Raw genomic sequence first — 20,638 nt, forward strand, 5'->3', positions numbered from 1 at the left:
GGATGAGCTATGAGATGATTTCCACAATCAACTCATGTAGAGACAAGGTAAAAATGTCTGGGTAAAACTTATGTGAACATCAGTGCATGTTCAAATATGAGCACTGTTTTAGTTTGCTAGCTGCTGGAATGTGATTATACCAGAAACATAATGGCTTTTAAAAAATGGAATTGGTGTTGCAGCTCTTTTAGAATTTGTCTAGTAGGTTTTCTGGCTTTAGCCGGAAAACCCTTGTAAAAAAAAAAAAAAGGAATTTATTAAGTTGCAAGTTTACAGTTCTAAAGCCATGAAAATGTCCAAATTAAGGCACCAACAAGAGGTTACCTTCACTCAAGAAAGGTTGATGAAGTTCAGGTTTCTCTCTCAACAGGAAAAGCATGTGGTGAACATGGCCATGTCTGCTAGCTTTTTCTCCAGGCTTCTTGTTTCATGAAGCTCCCCCTGGGGCATTTTCTTTCTTCATTTCCAAAGGTCTCTGGCTGCGTGGGGTCTCATGGTTCTCGTGGCTCTGTCGCTCTCTCTCTCTCTCTCTCTCTGTCTCCAAATGCATCTCCTTTTAAAGGATTCTGTAACTAATCAAGACCCACCTGGAATGAGTAGAGTCACAACTTCATCTAATCAAATGTTAATACCCACAAGTGGGTGGCTAACATCTCTGTGAAGATAATCTAATCAAGTTTCCACCTAGCAATAATGAATGAGGATTAGAGGATATGGCTTTTCTGGGGTACAGCACAGATTCAAACTGGCACAAGGACTTTTAACTAAATATGTTTTTTTAGGTGTGAAACCCTTGAATAAAGAATTTGTCATTTCAAGCAATTTAGATAAAATCTTAATTTTCAGTTAGGATTTTCCAAAATCTTCAGTCCCGATTGTATAAGCTCTAGTATGTTTACATCACAACAAGCCTACCATTTGACACCCATTTAACTAGCACTCTCTGTTCGCCAATGTTTTGAATCCCTCTGCTCTGAAGATCGATGCTCAGAATAACAATCATGAAACTGAACAAACGAGGTGGAGATGGTCAAGTCTGACTTTGGGGGCTCTGGACCTAATGTCCTCGAATTTTCTCTCTGGGTAATGTCTCTTTTTTTTTTTCCTTTTTCCTCTCTCTCAGAACTGAAGTCCCATAAAGACCTACTTTTCTGTTGCACTGTGCACCGGCCTGAGGAGCTGTGAAGGGCTATCATTTCCAGGTATAGTAAAAATAGACCCAAGAGAAAAAGTTCAAGTCACAGAAATGAAATACTGATTGAGAAATTTCAGGCACCCCTGACTTGTATTTGGGGAGACACAAAAATATGCTCTTGCATTCCTGAAGCTGTTTCGGAGATGGCTGTCCCACTCTGAAAGACCCTAACACGCCTTTCAATTTGGAATGACACAATCATATTCAAGTGGTTACTGCAGGCTGCTTTCATGCAGTCTCTTTTATTCACAAGTTACTGATCCAGTTATATAGGACAACAATTTTTAAAAATCTGCATCAAAAAGGGCCAGCTAGCACCAGGCTTTTGTGGCCTCATTTAAGCAAAGTCTTGAATACAAGTGGATGTCATAAACCACTCTTTCCTACTCTTTGGATCCAGTTCAAGTCTTTTCCCTTGGACAGCCCTTTTCCAAGCTTCTCCTGCCTCGAAAACAGCATTATATTCATGGTTGATACACTATAACAGGGGCTGGCAAACTATGGCTCTTGGCCCAAATTCAGCCAGCCACAGAATGGCTCGAACATCTTTAGATGGTTGAAAAGAATCAAGAGAAGAAAAATATTTTGTGATGGGAAAATTATATGAAATTTAGATTTGTGTCCATAAATATAGTTTTATTGCAACATAATTACACACCATTCTGTGCAGTCTATGGATGATTTCGTGTTAACAGTAGAGTTGAGTCATTGGGACAGAGATCATATGCCTCCACCATCCTAAAAGCATATGCTTTGTTCTGGGTGTGACATGAGGCAGGAGAAGAGGTTCCCCAGAGAAGCAGGTGATTCTCAGTGTGGCTCCTCAGGATGCAACTGAACATTGGAAAATGTGGCTAAAGTGCCAAATAATACCAATAATGGCCTACATTTATTTTGTGCTTCCAATGAGCTAAACTCTTTAAAATATTATCTCATTGTCTGTCACCCCATTCATTTGAGGAAGGCACTGTTACACGCATTTTGCAGATGAGATAGCTCAGGCACAGAGAGGCTAAGACACGGAAGGTCATCTAGTCAGTTGCAGAGGCAAAATTTAAGCCAAATTAAACTGCCTCTGAGGACCGTGACTGCAGCCACTCTGTTCTGCTGTCTTGAGCACTCTGAGGAGCGTGGAGGGCTGTGCTCAGAACTCGGCCCTCCCCGTCCTTAGCCACCTGGCGCTGGGCAAGATGCTTCACGGCCTTCGTGGCCTGGTCCTGCAGGGCTGCAGAGCTGAGCTCCGCAAGCTGCGCATCTTAAACCAGAAGAAATGTTTTACGTTCTGGGGACCAGGAGCCTGAAAACCAGACTCCTGTTTTCTGGAGCTGCAGGTTCATTCTCTCTGAATTCTGTGGGGAATAAGCCGTTCCCTGCCTGTCTCCTGACTTTTGGCAGTGGCCAGCAGACCTCATGTTCTTTGGCTTGCAGCACTTCAAGCCCTGCCTCCGTCGTCACAGGCTGTCTTCTCTCTGGATGTTCATTCCTATTTCAATAAATAGGAAACTCTACATATACATGATTGCGAGGTGGAGGAAAGGGGCTTGTTAACTAGTGGGCTTCTCTCTAGGGTAATGAGGTGGAGACCTAGCTTTCCCACTGGGGAGCCCCGGGGTAGCGGTCTCTGCACCTCCTCTCTCTAATGATCAGCATTCCCAATGCAGGTGGGGTGGTCTAAGTCTAGCTGCCTGCAAAGGAAAGGCAGGTTAGGGGAGTGAAGTTTCACTTCTGTTTTCTCTCAAGTGACAGTTCAGCCCTATCCACCCAGTTCCTGGTTCCCGGCTACTGTGTCCTGATGCTCCCTGGACGTTTGTCTCCATCTCTTGCCTGGTACCAGGAGACGCTGGTACCAGGAGATGGTACCAGGTACCATCAGGCTGCCTGGGGGTGGGGTGGGGGAGGGAAGCTGCACACCCCTTAAAGATGGCCCCTTCTGATTACCTGGTGCTTCCGCACTCTGAGCCATCCTGGGGGCCCATCTCCAGGTTCCCCTTGCTTTTTTTCTTTTTTTTTAAACATGGGCAGGCACCGGGAATCGAACCCAAGTCTTCTGGCATGGCAGGCAAGCATTCTTGCCTGCTGAGCCACCTTGGCCCGCCCTCCCCTTGCTTCTTGATGGGTCCTATTCCACCAAGGTTTCAGCGTTCTCCAGGGCCAAGTCTGTGAGCACACAACCTCTCCTCCCTGGCTGTCTAATGTCCTCTCCATCTCCTGACTGTGGTCATCTCCAGGTCCACTCTTTCTTGCCCTTGTGGGTTATTTAATTCTCTTACTGTCATCTGAGTGAGGTTTCTCAGGGCAGCTTGATCCAGCTCTTTGTGGTTAATGAGAAATGTCTTAACTTTTACAACACATTTTATAGTTTTAGGCCCTTAGGGAATGATCTGTAAAGAATCTGCGGAGTGTTTACTAGGGTAAGTTAGAGGATGTGAGGACAATGTGAGAAAGCCACGATATATAACCTATAACCAGGAGGGGGGTGGGGGGGACGCAGGCCTGGCAGGTGGAAAGACTGAGCTGCTCATCAACTCCTTGCTTATTCCTGGAGGTCACACCTGCATCATACAACTGTCACGGGGATGAGAAACAGCCATGGATGTTAATACTCTCTGCAAAGCAAAATGTGAAATTAAAATGCAGTCTATTTTGGTCACCTCTCTTACAGTTGGGTACTTACGTGTGCAATATATTTCTTCAGCCTTTTGAAAACTAGACTCTATAAAGAATAAGGTCAACCTGTTTCCCTACAGGACCCAGAAGACTTGCCCCCTTTTCATTTTTTCGTGTCCAGTCTAATGCCTCCTTGCCGCTCCTCCCTCAAGCACACTCTGGGTTCTCCGCTGCTGCTTTAGGACTGCAGAGCGCCCCAGCGGCCAGCGGCCAGCGGCCAGCGGCAGGGGAGGGGGCCCGCTCGCCTCTGCTCGGCTCCGCTCGGCTCGCAGGCAGGGAAGACGAGCGGCGGGAACCCGGGGCTCGGGCCGGAAAAGAGGAAAAGATGAGCCTGCCTGCCCGCCTGCTGCCTGGAGGCATGGGCTATGGCCGGCGCGCGGCTGGGCGGCTGCTGCCTGCGGAGTCCGGGCGCTGCGTCCCGGGATGCGCTCCTGCCCGCGGCTGCGGCGCTCTTCCCCCGCGGCCGGCCTGGGCGCCCCCTGAGCCGACGGCGCCCCCAGGCTCGCAGCCCCGCCAGCCGCCCAGCTCGGGCCGCAGCAGTGCGCGGCGGCGCCCGGGAGCAGGTGTGCGGGAGCGCAGCACGCGGTCAGCTCGGCCCCCGGCCCGGAGCCCGGCCCCTGCTCCGCGCGCCGGGGCGGCTCGGCGGCGGCGGCGGCGGCGCGTCCTGGGCGGGCGGCGAGCGGCGGGCGGCGGCCCGGGGCAGGTGCCGAACAGAGCCGGGCGCGGCGCGGGAGGCCGGCCAGCGGCATGTGAATACTGGCCCTCTCCTTGCTCCAGAGTTTCCAGAATGGTGAGCGGCGGCGCCTTGTCGGCGCTGTTTGTTTATTTTGTCATTTCTGCTACTCGGAAAAGGTGTCACGAAATGGGTATCCGTCTTCTAAAAAGCATTTGCCCTTTTTTGTATTTAAAAACAAAAACAAAAACACCTCATGTTCCCTTTCGAACTAGGTTACCTAGCAAAGCCACAACCGTCATCTAATTTTAAATACCGTACCTTTTTATTTTCTAAATAGCCCTAGCCCCCAACATCACCACTCTGTTTCTTAACAATTTGAAAAGATTCCTGGTTGGCCAGTTGGGTTCCTCTGGGCAGCTGTTCAATGGTGACAGATTCCTGGCATGTACTGACAGAGGCGCTCAGTTGTGTGTTGATGGAAAAGCCTAGGGTGGAGCAGGTCCCGGACCCTATAAGTTGGGTCCACGGTTATGTCAGCCTACGCTACCCTGGCCCTAAACTGAAACCAGTGCCCACCCAGTCGCTGCCTTAACCCACTCGGGTTTTGTTTGGCTGTTGGTTGGTTTTGGTATTACAGCCAGCTTTAAAGCTCCAACAGTGAGTGTTTCCCCACCAAGACGATCAGGAAGTGAAATTGACGGGTTTTGTTCAGTTGGCTTTGAGGTTAGTCTTTTCGGAAACCCCTGATGTGGGCACGCTTCAGTTCTGGTGGATCTTAAAGCAATACAAGGGAAGCGCATCTGGAAGCTCCTGTTTCGAGTCGCTGTGGGCACCACCTCTTTGTGGGGGCACCACCTCTTTGTGGGGGCATCTGGTGGTGGTCTTCATGCTTTACTTATTTTTTTAGTGACTCAGTTTGCTTTTCTTTTGGAAGCTAAACAGGTGCAGTCGTATTTATTATTCTCCCCATTTTACAGACAAGATCCAACACACAGCAAATGACAAAAAATATAAAGTCAAATAGTTGTCCTAGAACACAGTGTCAGTGGCACATTAGCCAGGGAAGCAGGATTCATTTCTTGAGGTTTTTTAAAAATATTTTTATTGTACACAACAAACATAGAAACATTCTTGACAAACCAACATTCTATACATGATAGACAATCCATGGCTCACAATATCATTACATAGTTGTGTGTTCATCACCATGATCATTTGAACATCTGCGTCTCTTCAGGAAAAGAAATAAAAAAGAAAAAAACTCAAATATGCCATACTCCTTACCCCTCCCTCTCATTGACCACTAATACTTCAGTCTACTCAATTTATATTTTTACCCTTTGCTCTCCCTATTACTTGTTTATTTTTATCTATATATTTTGTATCTGTCCATACCGTAGATAAAGGAGCATCAGACACAGGTTTTCACAATCACACAGTCACATTGCAAAAGCTAATCATCTTCAAGAAACATGGCTACTGGAACACAGCTCTACAGTTATGGATAATTCCTTTCCTCTAGCCACTCTAATACACCATAAACTCTAAAGGGGATATCTATATAATGTGTAAAACTAACCTCCAGGATAACCTCTTGACTCTGTTTGAAATCTCACAGCCACTGACACTTTTTCTCATTTCTCTCTTCCCCCTTTTGGTTGAGAAGGTTTTGTCAGTCCCTTGATGCTGAGTCCCAGCTCATCCCAGGATTTCTGTCCTACATTGCCAGGGAGGTTTACACCCCTGGGAGTCATGTCCCATGTAGAGGGTACAGGCAGTGAGTTCATCTGCCATGTCAGCTTAGAGAGAGGGAGAGAGGCCACATCTGAGCCAACAAAAGAGGTTTTCTGGGGATGACTCTTAGGCATAATTTTAAGTAGGCATGGCTTATCCTTTGCAGGGATAAGTTTCATAGGGGTAAACCCCAAGATCAAGGGTTTGGCCTATTGATTCTCGAGAACATCAGGAGTTTTCCAAATGGGGAAGTTGAATCCCTCCACCCTTCTCCCCATTTTCCCATGGTGACTTTGCAACTACTTCTTTATTTACTGTTCATATCACTCTGGGATTTATTGGGGTATCACACTAACCTGGACAAACCACAAAATCTCATGACTTGTTCAAGTTTCCATGTACTTATGATGTTCAATTAAACTGACCATTCAGGTTAAATTAGGAAATGCACTAGTCAAGATATAAGTTTTGCACCAAATAAACATTTCTCCCTTTAGTCTCACACAGAAGTTCAAGTTTTAAAATACGAATGACCATCTATTTGCAATACTGACATTCCTTTGTCCTTCCTCACACAAAACATTTTTTAATTTGTGCATTTAGTCACTATCATTGTACACTGTAGGCATTCTTAAATTATACCATCTCAATCTTTATTGTCTATCTTTCCTTCTGATTTCATATGTGCCCCTAGCCCTCCTCCCTCTTTTTCACATTCAACTTCATTCGGTATGCTTGCATTATTGTGCTACATTTAGGTAGCATTGTGCTATCCATTTCTGAATTTTGACAGTCAGTCTTGCTGAACAATCTGTATCCCTCCAGCACCAATTACCCAATCTCTACCCTGTTTCTATCTCCTGATAACCTGTGTTCTTAACTGAAATTCTCTAAGTTCACTCATTAACATTAGTTCATATCAGTGACAGCATACAGTATTTGTTCTTTTGGTTCTGGTTAATTTCACTCAGCATAATATCTTCAAGATCTGCCATTTTATTACATGGTTCATGACTTTATTCTCTTACAGCTATGTAATATTCCATGCTATGTATATATATAACGCAGCTTGTTTAGCCACTCATTTGTTGATGGTCATTTGGACTGTTTCCATCTCTTGGCAACTGTAAATAATGCTACTATAAACATAGGTGTGCAAATGTCCATTTATGTCCTTGCCCTCATGTCCTCTGAATAGACACCTAGCAATGAGATTGCTGGGTCATAAGGCAATTCTATACTTAGCTTCCTAAGAAACTGCCAAAGTGCTTTCCACAGTGGCTGTACCATTTTACATTCCCAGCAACGGTGGCTAAGTGTGCCTCTTTCTCCACACCCTCTCCAGCACTTATCATTTTATGTTTTATTGATAATGGCCATTCTTGTGGCTTTGAGATATCTCATTTTGGTTTTGATTTGCATTTCCCTAATAGCCAGTGAAATTGAACGTCTTTTCATGTGCTATTTGTATTTCTTCTTCTGAGAAGTGTCTGTTCATGTCTTGTGCACATTTTTTAATTGGGCTATTTGTCTTTTTATAGTTGAGTTAAAGAATCTCTCTTTATATTCTGGATACAAAACCCTTACCTGACATATGGCTTCCAAATTTTCTCTCCCATTGTGTAGGCTGTCTTTGCACTTTCTTGACAAAGTTCTTTGATGTACAAAAGTGTTTAATTTTGAGGAGTTCCCATTTATCTATTTCTTTCTTCAATGCTTGTGCTTTAGGTGTAAGATCTAGGAAACTGCCTCCTATTACAAGTTTTATAAGATATTTCCCTACATTTTCTTCAAAAAGTTTTATGGTTTTAGCTCTAAAGTTTAGGCCTTTTATTCATTTTGAGTGAATTTTTGTATAAGATGTGAGCTATGGCTCCTCTTCCATTCTTTTGCATATGGATATCCAGTTCTCCAAGCACCATTTATTGAAGAGACTGCTCTGACCCAGGTGAGTTGGCTTGACTGCCTTATCAAAGATCAATTGTCCGTAGATGACAGGGTCTATATCTGAGTTTTCTTTTCTTAAGTAACAAACATTTAAGCAGCAAAGGAAACAAATAGGCACTGAGCTTTCTCAGTATCCAACCCCCCGCCCCTATATTCTGGGAATGAGTTTGCAGTTCCTCAGTGACCTGCTGTTTCCTGAATGAGGCCCCAAGCACAGAAGGGAAGCAGCTGCTTGTTCTCTTCTAAAGCTCTCTTCTATCTGCACCACCCTGTCTGGTCCAGCCTCGCACAAGCCTTCCTGTTTTAGAAATGAATAATGAAAGTTGTTTTGTAAGCCACCCATACTTGTCACCTCTGTTGTTTTCCTATTGACCACCATCTATGCGGGCCTCAGCACTGTCTGAGCGCCTGCTGTATGCTCTGATCCTTGGGCTGGTGCTCTGCAGGTATCAGGTCACGGGATCTGCACACGGACCTTACTCTCCCCAAGGTCCAGACAGGAGGGGACTGCAAGCTGCTGCCAGAGTAGGTGCATGACAGGCCCAGGGTCCTGTGTAGGATCTGGGCACATGTCTGTAGGAGGGGCTTAGAGGTTACTCTGGAAAAATCCACCCCAACCCTTGGACCTCCTGGTGCAGCCACTTTGGACATGGCCTGGCAGTTCCTCTATAAGTCAAGCATGGAATTACTATATGACCCAGAAACTCCACTCCTGGGTTATACCCAAGAGAAGTGAAAACAAATCCTCCATAGGTGTGTGTGAATGTTTGTAACCATATCATTCATATTGTATTGTAGGAACAATACAAATGTCCATCAGCTGATGAATAGATAAACAAAATGTGGTCTATCTATACAGTGGGTAAAATATTTGGCAATGAAAGGGACCAAAGTACTGATATAGTGACCACATGGATGAACATTGAAAACATGCTGAGTGAAAGAAGCTGGTCACAAAGGAACAAGTATTGTATGATTTCATTTATATGAAAATCCAGAATAAGCCAATCTGTAGAGACAGAAAATCCAGAAAAGGCCCATCTGTAGAGACAGAAAATAGCTGGAGATGGTGTTGAAGGGGGAATAGGAATTGTGTAAAGTGCATTGGGTTTCTTTATAGAGTGATGAAAATGCTCTAAAATTGTGATGATGTTAGCGCAATGCTGAAAATACTAAACACCATCAAATTACACACTTCAAGTGGGTGAATTGTGTGGTATGGGAATCCTATCCCAATAAAGCTGTTTGAAAAAGAAGCAGCTCTGTAGATCAGAATCACTTAAGCATGTTCAACATAAATAACTTAGAGCTCTGGAAAAATATCTGTCTCTCACATTGGAAGATTGGAAGCTAAAGGAGGAGTGAAAAGAATTCACCCTTTCAGAGTCTAAGAGCTGTTTGTATTATTTTTGTACATTTATTGACACATAGGAATGTGTACTTGAAAAATTTTAACTGTTTTTTTGGAGTAAAATATTAATCTGTATTTGCACAAATAGATGGACGATAATCAATTCCCAACAGTTCTGCCTTGATTTAATTCAATGCAGAAAAAAAAAATTGCTCCTGGGATACTATGGAATAAAAGACTGCTTTATACAATGAAAAAAAAACCTTCAGCCCTCAGCTTTCAACTAGTAATATGCAAAGTGCATTTTTTTCTTTCTATTTTTTAATTCAGAGTAACAGAAATAGAGTAATATAGCAATAGCTGACATCTCTATAGGCTTTTTATATGCTTACTGACTTTTAAATATTCTAACTTATTTGATAATAACAATACCATCATAAGTAAAATAACCCAAGTAGTGCCATTCCCACTTTAGAGGTGCTTAATATCTAGGGTCGGGAAGATTAAATGACACCCATCAAGTTAGGCCACCCACTAAGACGAGACTAAAATCCTGGTCCTACAATGTCTGCTTTAGCATACTGGGCTGCTTCATTTCCACCCACGAAAATGGCTCTCTTCCCTCCACCCTCAAGGTGAGACTTATATGGAAATGATTTTATACTTAAAATCCCTTTGTAAACCTAGCTCTCAGTTTCTGAGTGTATTCATGCTCTTGAAAAAGCAAGAGGAAGATTTAGAAGGAAACGTAAACATTTTGGTCCAGGTAAAAGTTCTCTCTAAGGAATCCACCCACCCTGCACTAACTCAGAGACTGGTGAAGGAATGGGACTGGACCTCAATGTAAGCTCCTTGAGAGGCAAAAGATCTCAAACAGCAAAGGATGGTTGCCTCTCTATTCCTTTGTCTAGTTTTTAACTGAGAGGTAGAGCTAAAATAAGGAATAAGCAAAGTCAGAATATTTATCCTGTTAATTATCCACTTTTGGAGATGGAACCCACCAAAAGATGTGCTTGTTTGCCTGGAGAGGGGGTGCTGCATACAGAGGAAGAGAATTGGGGTGAAGCCCAGAGACTGGCCTCAAGCCTCCGCTCCATGGCTGCCTGGAAGAGTCACTCTAACATGAACCCTTCTGTGTTTTGAGTGTTTTACCTGAAGCACAAGCAACTCGGCATGTTACTGAGAATTTGATCTGAGACATGTGCTTGAAGATGGTTTGTTAACTCTGAAGCTCAACATGATCATGCCCAGAGGACATTTCAGGAGTGGGGTCCAGGAGTGGGTTTTCCCTTGAGTTTGTAATGAGGTGCACAGATCTGGCCCACTCAAGATGGTGGAGAAGTGAGGTTGATCTTCGATGTCCTCTCAATTCCTGCATTAGTGTCCTCTGCCTGGAGTGACCCTCCTCCCAAATCTCTCAGTCCTAACCTCCATCCTGCATTCCATTTTTCTGGCTTTGGGAGGAAGGCAAAGAGATAAACATTTGCTAAGTCAACTGTGTTTGTTTGCGGCACTCTATTAGGAATGCTTCCACCATCTGATGTCCCTGGGTTAATGTCAGATTATTATTAACGTCCCTACTGGGTTAATAGAAGAGGTGGCCTCAGATTTTAATCTGATAAAGTATTAAGATGGGACCCTTTCCAGAAATGTTATTAAACATCTACCAAATGCCAACATGACAGTTCCTGGGAGCTGAAAAGATTTTTTAAAAAATTCTCCTGGCTGCAGGCTGTGAGGTCTTCATGATTTAATGTGAGTCCATGGGTAGCATGTAGATGCCCAGATCCAATGCCTTGGTTTCCATCTTGGTCACACCAGCCACTAACCACGTAACTTTGGGCAAGTTGCCTAATGTGTCCAAGTTTTGGTGTCCTTATCAGTAAAATGGGGGAAAGTAATCTTACCTAACCCACAGGGCATCGGGCGCCTTCAATGAGATGACATCTACAGACAGGTTTGTACAAGAAGGCCACGTGGTGCTCGGTGAAGACCTGATATTACAGAATATGAGATAGGAAGCACTCTATGCCCCCGAATGTGATGTAGTTAAATGTTTTGATAAGCCAGGGGGTGCTAGACCCCAGCCTGAGTGAGAGTGGGGCCCTGAGAGATAAAGGCAGTATGTGTGTGAGGGTTTCCCCAGGCAGAGGGACCAGCCTGCCTTACTGGTGTACTGTTAGGTGGTCCCGGCACTTAGAGTGGCCCCTTCATGCTGTGGTGTGGTGGGACAGGAAGATGGGTTTCCAGGTTGGAATGTAGGTTTGGAGGGTCCTCCATGCTCTAGGAAGAACCTGTACTTTATCAGAGAGAATCTAGTTTAAAGCATAGTTGCCACATGTGTTCCTGGGAACACTAATTCTATTGGGATTACTTTTTACCTACTAAATGGTCTGTATTATGTTCATAAACAAACTGCATAAGAAATGCATACTTATTGCAACAAGTCAAATGATGCACAACATTGATAATCTCTTCATCCCTAGTCTATTCCAGTCCTATCACTGAGGTAATAAATTTAATAGGCTGAGGTTAATAGGCTGACAGTGCCTTTGCACACCTTTGTCCACATTCACCCAATTGTGAACACACTTTGGGAGACCTTGTTGCAAAGGGATGAACCTCTCACAGAAGTGTGACAGGTGCAGGGGGTGATATTCTCAGGCAAGGCCCTTCCTGGAGCACCCACCATTCACACCTAAGCCGGGCTTTGGGGAGATCACAAAGAGGTTACAGGAAATACATACATGAAATACCTTAAGTGTTCCCTGTATGGCATTTTAGTTGCTATACAGAAAAAGTGTCCACATGCATCTTTAGATAACATGTTATTGGAGATCTGATATGACCCAAAGGAAGTAAATGAACAAAGGCCACCAATGGCCAAAGCAGCCATGGAAAATAGAACAATGTATTTCTGAACCTTCAAGAAACCAGGAGATTTTTAGTTTATTGTGATATGTTATTATTTTATTACTTTATTTTATATAATTTTTCTAACCAGCCTTTCAGAGAGATGGCACAGTAAGCAAAATAGCCCTCATTTGTGGTTTCACTAGTTCTGGATGGATTGTTACCTATCCCAAGGAAAGGATGGATTTATTAATATGGCTCTTCTAAATAGATTACCATTGGGTCAGCCTCAGCTAGGTCTGAGTGTTATTTCTTTGATAAAGGCAGATGAAGGGAGAGGGAGATGCCAAACAGAACTGGAAGCCAGAGACTTGAATTTCTACTTCAGAAATGCTCATCTGGGGTGGGCCATGGTGGCTCAGCAGGCAGGGTTCTCGCCTGCCATGCCAGAGACCTGGGTTCAATTCCCGGTACCTGCCCATCAAAAAACAAAAAACAAAACAAAACAAAACAAAATGCTCAGCTGGCAAGCTTTAAATGCCATTCAGATATGGTGTTTTTTTAAATTAGAGCTGTAGTAGGTTTACCGAATGATCATGCAGATAGTACAGAAGTATTAATACTTTGCATTAGTGTGTTATCTTTGTGACAACTGATGAAACAATATTATAATTATACTATTAACTATAGTCCATAGTTTATGTTAAGGTCAGTCTTTTTGTTGTACAGTTCTGTTTTTGTAAAAGAATTATCCTACTAACATATATACAACCTAAAATTTCCCATTTTATCCAATTTTAATTATATAATTCAATGCTGTTAATTACATTCATAGTGTTCAACCATCATCATCATCTTTTACTAAAACTTTTCCATTTGAACATTAACTTCCCATTCCCCACCCCCACCCAGCCCCTCATAACATCTCACTTTATGAATTATCGTATTTGTTATTTCATATAAGTGAGATCATATAATATTTCTCCTATATGCATTTGATGATTGGCATGTCCGTTTCTACAAAGAAGGCTATTAGAATTTTAACTGAGATTGCATTGAATCAGTAAATTGCTTTGGGTAGAATTGGCGTCTTAACAATATTTAGTCTTCTAATTCATGAACGTGGAATGTCATTCCATTTATTTAGATCTTCTTTGATTTCTTTTGTTAATGTTTTGTATTTTTCCATGTACAAGTCCTTTACATCCTTGGTTTAAGTTTATTACTAGATATTTGATTCTTCTAGTTGGTATTGTAAATATAATTGTTTTCTTAATTTCTTCTTTAGGTTATTCATTACGAGTGTATAGAAACATCACTGATTTCTGTGTTTTGATCTTGTACTCCAACAATTTGATGAATTAATTTGTTAGCTCTAGTAGCTTTGTTGTGATTTCATCCAGATATTCTATATATGGGATCATGTCATCTGTAAATAGGGAAAGTTTTACTTCTTCCTTTCTGATTTGGATAACTTTTATTTCTTTTTCTTGCCTTATTGCTCTGACTAGAATTTCCAGTACAATGTTGAATAACAGTGGTGACAGTTGGCATCCTTATCTTGTTCCTGATTTTCAGGGAAAGATTTTCCCTTTTGCCATTGAGTATGTGGTTACTGGTAAGTTTTTCATATATATAGTTTATCATATTCAGGATACTTCCTTTTGTTTCTAATATTCTGAGTGTTTTTGTTAAAAAGTGGGTGCTCAATTTTGTCAATTCCTTTTATGCCTTAATTGACATGATCATAAAAGTTTTCTTCCTTTGTTATATTAATGTGACATATTGCATTAACGGATTTTCTTATGTTGAACCACCCTTGAATTTGGATTTTTATTTGCATAACATGGTGTACTTTTAAAAGCATTTGCATTGATAGCATCTATTAAAAACTTATAAAATAGGCACTCAAACCATATTTATAGTTAGTTCACTAATTAGAGCAGTAATAGCTTTAGTAGTAGGTAGGGAAAACATGACTTTTGAAAGTAAAACTCTGTTGCTTGCACAAGCATCTCTAGCCTCAGGGAAAACTAGAAACAAAACACCATCCAGCAAAAGCCCATTATTAACACATTATTTTGTGCAGACTTGAACTGTTTTTTTTTCCCAAGGGCTACTTCATGTTAGTCAGCATCTAAATACCAAGTTCCTAACATGATGTGGTAAGTCTGAATGGTGGAACTAATTCTTCCCTTTGACTCTAGAGTATTTGTGATGAGTAAGGAATTGATGTTAAACACTTTGTTTCCTCAGAGGCCTCCACAGGAAACAGATGGAAGGTTCAATGTAGGATTTCTTACTAAAGTCTGAGCACTGATGGGGGATGATCACTAACCTAGGAATGGAGCCATAGGAAACTGTTTTACTTCTAAGAATGAAGAGACAAGGGGAAGGAAGGATGCTGAAGAAACCCCATGATAGAAGAAATTTGGAAGAGGGGGTTGGGGATAGGGATTGTGGTCATGATGAAAATAGGATGGCATAGGGAAGGAAGAGGAATATTTAATCAGATTCTCTCTTCCTGCCCTCTGGTTTTCTGGCCATGATGCCCTTCAGCTGGTTGAACTCCCTGGAAGCCCTAAAATCAGGAAGCCTGGATGATGGAGCCCATCAGCCATGTCATCCATCATCCAGGTCAGTATCTTGGAACACAGAGCAGGATAGGGAAGGCCAGGTGGACAAGTGGAGACCAACTGTTAAACACAATGGCTGAGATATAGTAGTTTAATCTGCATCCTTTTTATATTTCTAAGAGTTCATGAACTATTACTGTGAAGCTCTTGACCTCACGTAATGAATATCATGTTTCCAAGGTGACAAATGTAGTTTTAGTAAGCAAAGAGCCTTTGCACTCACTGAAAAATTTTAGTTAATATAATCTGTACCATTTGATCTGCCCCTTGCTTACGTATTTCTTAAATAGCTTTATTGAGACATAATCACATACCACTCAGTTCACCCTTTTAAACAGTACAATTCATTGCTGTTTTTATACTCACAAAATGTTCCAACCATAATCAAAATCACTTTTAGAACATTTCTATCACCCCTAAAAGAAACCTCATACCCATTCATGGTTACTCCCATTTCTTTCCAACCTCCTAGAAAATACCAATCTCCATTTTTTTTTCTGTATGGATTTGCATATTCTGGGCAATTCATATACATGGGATTGTATAAAATATGGTTCTTTGTGAATGGCTTCTTGCACTTATCATAATATTTCCAAAATTCAACCATGTTGTAGCAAGTATCTGTCCTTTAATCCTCTTTTTTTGCTAAATAATATTCCTTTGTGTGGACAGCCCACACTTTATCCATTTATCAATTGATTTATAGTTCTTTTCATTTTTTTTCCCATTTTGAGTAATGATTGTATAAGCATTTGTGTACAGGTTTTGGCATGGACTTATGTTTTCATTTTTTGGGGGTAAATAACTAAGAGTGGAACTTCTGGAACATATGATAACTCTATGTTTGGCTTTTTGAAGAACTGCCAGAATCTTTCCCAAAGTATCTGTCCATTTTTACACTTCCATCAATCAATGTATGAGTGTTCCAGGTTCTTCATATTCTTGCCAACTCAGATAATTTGTTATTATCTGTCTTTTTAATTATAGCCTTCTGGTGAAAAGAGAAGTGGTGTCTCATTTTGTGTTGATTTGCATTTCCCTGATGACTAGTGATGTCAAGCATTGTGTGCTTATTGGAAATTTGCATATCTTTGAAGAAGTGTCTTTTCACATCCTTTGCCCATTTTAAAAATTGGGTTGTCATTTTATTATTGAGTTGTAAGGATTTTTTATATATTATGGATATGTCTCTGATTAGATACATGATTTGCAAATGTTTTCCTCGTTTTGTGGTTATCTTTTCAATTTCTTGATGGTACCATTTACAGCACAAAGTTTTAAATTTGGCTGAAGTACAATTTATCTACTTTTTTCTTTTGTCTCCTGTGCTTTTTTGCATTGCTTTTAAGAAGACTTGACTAGTATTGCTTTTAAGAAGACTTGACTAGCACAAAGTCAATCTATGATCCATTTTTAGTAAATTTTTGTGTGATGTGAGGCAAGGACCTAACTTCATTCTTTTGCATGTGTATATCCAGTTGTACCATCACAGTTGTTGAAGAGACTATTCTTTCCCTACTGAAGTTTCTTAAAACCCTGATTGAAAATCAATTCACCATAAATAGAAGGGTTTATTTCTGGCTTGTCAATTTTATTCCACTGGTCTATATGTTATTCTTATGCCAATACCACACTGACTTGATTACTGATGCTTTGATATAAGGTTTGGAAGTGGGAAGTGTAGGTCTTTCAGCTTTTTACTTCTTTTTCTAGATTGTTTTGTCTGTTTTGGGTCCTTGCATTTCCATATGAATTTCGGGATCAAAGTGCCAACTTCTGCAAAAAAGCCAGCAGCTATTTTTGGTAAGGATTTCATTAAATTTGCAAATCAGTTGGGAGCTATTGCCATTTCAACAATATTAAATCTTCTCTATTCATGAAAATGGGATATCTTTCCACTTATTTAGATATTCTTTAATTCTTTGAACAAATTTTTGTGGTTTTTAGTGCAAGTTTGTAATTTTCTGCTAAATTTATTCTTGAATATTTTATTATTTTTGATACTATTACAGGTGACATTTTTTTAAAATTTCATTTTCTGATTATTCATTAAAACTGTGTAGAACTAGAATTGACTCTAGTATAAAGATCTTATATCCTACAACCTTGCTTAACTCACTTGTTAGTCCTAACACTTTTTATTGGATTTCTTAGAATTTTCTGCATATAAGATCATGTCATTTTCAAGTAGAGATCATTTTATTTCTTCCCTTCTAATCTGGATGACTTTTAGTTATTTTTCTAATGTAAATGCCCTAGCTAGAACTTCAAGTTCAATGTTGACCAGAGGTGGTGAGAGTGGGCATTCTTTCCTTGCTGTTGACCTTTTGGAGAGAGCATTCAGTCTCTCACCATTAAATTTGATTTATCTGTGGATTTTTCATAGACAATATTTATCAACTTGAGGAAGTTCTGTCATATTCCTAGTTTGAGTGATGTTATCATGAAAAGATATTGGATTTTGTCAAATGCTTTTCCTGCATCTATTGAGATGATCATACTCTCTTTGTTCTTTATATTATTAATATATGCTACATTAATTGATTTCCAAATATTAAACCAACCTTCCACACCTGGAATAAATCCCATTTGGTTATGATGTACAATACTTTTTATATGGTGCTGGATTTAGCTTGCTTATTATTTTGTTGAGAATTTGCACATGTATGCTCATAAGGAAAGTTTGTCTGTAGTTTTCTATTCCAGTGGTATCTTTTTTTCTGGTTTTGGTATTGGGGTAAGACTGGCCTCATAGATTTAATCCAGAATTGTTGCCTTCTCTTCTGTTTCTGAAAGAGTTTGTTAAGAATTGATATAATTATTCGTTAAATGTTTGGTGGAACTCACCAGTGAAACCAGTCTGCCTGGGCTTTTCTTTGTGGAAAAATTTTTGATTACTAATTTAATCTCTTTACTGTTCACATTTTCTGTTTCTTTTTGAGTCAATTTCAATAATTGGTGGCTTTTTAGGATTGTGTCCATGTCATTTATGTTATTGACATATTGTAAGTAGTATTTCTTTCTGATTCTTTTTGTATCCTTAAGATTGGTGATAATTTTCCCATTTTCTTAGCTGATTTTAGTAATTTGAGTTTTCTCTCTTTTTTTCCTTTGGTATATCTAGCTAAAATTGTTCAATTTTGTTGATCTTTTCAAAGAACTGATTTTGGTTTCATTGATTCTCTCTATTGTTTTTTCTATGACCTTTTTTAAAAAAATCTCTTCTCTAACCTTTACAACCTTTATTGTTTCCTTCCTTCTGCTAGCTTTGAGTTTAATTTGCTCTTTTTTTCTAGTTCATTAAGATGTAAAGATCTTTTTTTCTTTTTTATAGGCATTTACAACTATAAATTTCCCTCTAAGTACTGCTTAAACTGCATCCCATACATTTTGAAATTTTGTGCTTTTTTTTTTAATCATCTCAAGGTCTTTTCTAAGTTCCTTTTTATTTCTTTTTTGACCCATTGGTTAATCTGGAGCATGTCATTTAATTCCCATGTGTTTTAGTTTCCCATCTGCTAAAACAAACACCACACAACAGTTGGCTTAAACAATGCAAAGTTATTGGCTCACCCTTTTGAAACTAGGAATAATTCCCCTGAGGCCTGAGGAAGTCGTTTCTTTCTCTCCGAAGACCATAGTGTGCTGCAGCTGGCGGTAGGCTTTCTATGGCATTTCTTAGCTACTCTGTTGTAGGGCAATGGCACGTGGTGGCATCTTTCCTTTCCCTTCTGGGTTCCACTGACTACCAGCTTCTAGCTATACACTGTGACTTCTTTCTTGTGTCCAGTTTCCTTTGCTTAGATGGACATCAGCCATAATTGGATTAAGGCCCACCCTTATTCACTTTGGACACACCTTAGCTGATGACATCTGCAAAAGTCATACTTATCAATGGGCTCACACCTCCAGGATCAGGGTTGGGAACTGAACATGCCTTTTTTGGGGGAGATGAGTTAATCCCTAATAGCTCATATTTGTGAAATTCCCCAGTTTCTGACTGGCATTGATGTCTAGTTCATTACATTGTGGTCAAAGAACAAACTTTGCATGATTTTGATGCTTTTAAATTTGTTTAGCTTTTTTTTAGGGCTTAATATATGATTTATCTGGAGAATGTCCCAGATGCTTGAGAAAAATACATATCATGTTCTTGTTGGGTGGAGTGCTCCAAAGATGTCTATTACTGAACATAGATGTCAAGACTCGTTGCTGTATAGTGTTCAAGTCCTCTGTTTCCTTGTTGATCTACTGTCTAGTTGTTCTCTCCATTATTGACCATGGGATATAAACATTTCCAAGTATTGTTTTTGCATTTTCTATTCCTCCTTTCAATTTGGTCAGTTTTTGCTTCAGATATTTTGGGTCTCTGTTTTTAGCACATGTATGTTTATAATTGTCATGTCTTCCTGAAGGATTGATGAATTTATCACTGTAAATGTCCTTTATTATCTCTAGTAACAATTTTTTAAGTCTATTTTGTCTCATATTTATTTAGCTGCTCCAGTTTTCTTATAGTCACTGTATATTTTGCTTTCAACCTATTTGTATCTTTGAATTTAAAGTATGTGTCCTGTAGACCTCATATAATTGAACAATGTAGTTTTTAATCTGTGCTGACAATCTCTACTGTTTGGTTGGATTATTGAATCCAATCACTTTTAATGTTATTTTGAAATTGTTGGATTTCTGCCTGCCATTTTACTTTTTGTTCTCAATATAGTTCATTACTTTTGTTCTTCTTCATTTCCTCCTTTTCTGCTTTGTTTGCAGTAAGTAAATATTTTCTGTTCTAACATTTTAATTCCTTTACTTATTTTTTTCATCCTATAACTTTAGTTTTTTCTTTTGTGGTTGCTCTAGGGTTTACAATATGCATCTTATCAAAATCTACCTCAGATTTATGCTGACTTAATTAAATGAAGATAGAGAAACATTACTCTTCTTTGGCTCTAACCTTTCCACTCATTTTTGTGCTGTTACTGTTATACACATTATACTTATGTATGTGAAAAACCCAACAGTATTTTATTATATACTGCATTATATAATTGCTTAGTAAATAACTTCAGCAGCAGCAGAAGAAGAAATATGCAATTATGCCATTATTTACATTTATCTATATAATTTCCTTTACCAATACTCCTTGTTTTTTCAGATGCATTTGAATTAGAGCCAGGTGTCACTTGCTTTCTGAAGAATTCCTTTATTATTACCACTTGTAAGTAAGATACATGAGAAAAGTCTCTCCATTTCTTTCTATTTGGGAATGTCTTTATTTCACCTAATTGTAAATTATTAATTTTTCTGGATATAAAATTCGTGGTTGAGAGTCTGCCCATGTCCCCAGCCCTACCCCTGCTCAATATTTGAATATGCCAACCTCTGTCTCTATTGTCTATGATGAGAAGTGAGCTGTTCATCTTAGTTGGGTTACCTTGTTGAGATGGAATTTCAGTTTATCATGAATTGCTTTTCTCTTACTTTCAAAATTTTGTCTTTCTCTTTTGATGCCAGCATTTTTTGTTATGTGTGTCTGCATTTGGATCTCTTTGTGTTATCTGAGTTGGAGTTCATTG

At 40.1% G+C, this 20,638-nt stretch overlaps 1 long non-coding RNA gene and 1 other non-coding gene across 2 annotated transcripts in view; both read left to right on the forward strand.

Annotated features, from left to right (window-relative positions):
• Positions 1–20,279, forward strand: part of LOC143651255 (uncharacterized) — a 32,850-nt gene extending 12,571 nt beyond the window's left edge. Inside the window, exon 3 of the long non-coding RNA XR_013159932.1 lies at positions 20,218–20,279. This is a non-coding gene — a long non-coding RNA (uncharacterized LOC143651255). The remainder of the gene's footprint in view (positions 1–20,217) is intronic.
• On the forward strand, positions 172–233 carry LOC143652785 (U7 small nuclear RNA). Its single transcript, XR_013160845.1, has one exon. It is a non-coding gene; the product is annotated as a U7 small nuclear RNA (small nuclear RNA).
• Positions 20,280–20,638: the final 359 nt, after the last annotated feature.

Source organism: Tamandua tetradactyla, chromosome 12, assembly GCF_023851605.1.
Source record: "Tamandua tetradactyla isolate mTamTet1 chromosome 12, mTamTet1.pri, whole genome shotgun sequence".
Classification (NCBI taxonomy): domain Eukaryota; kingdom Metazoa; phylum Chordata; class Mammalia; order Pilosa; family Myrmecophagidae; genus Tamandua; species Tamandua tetradactyla.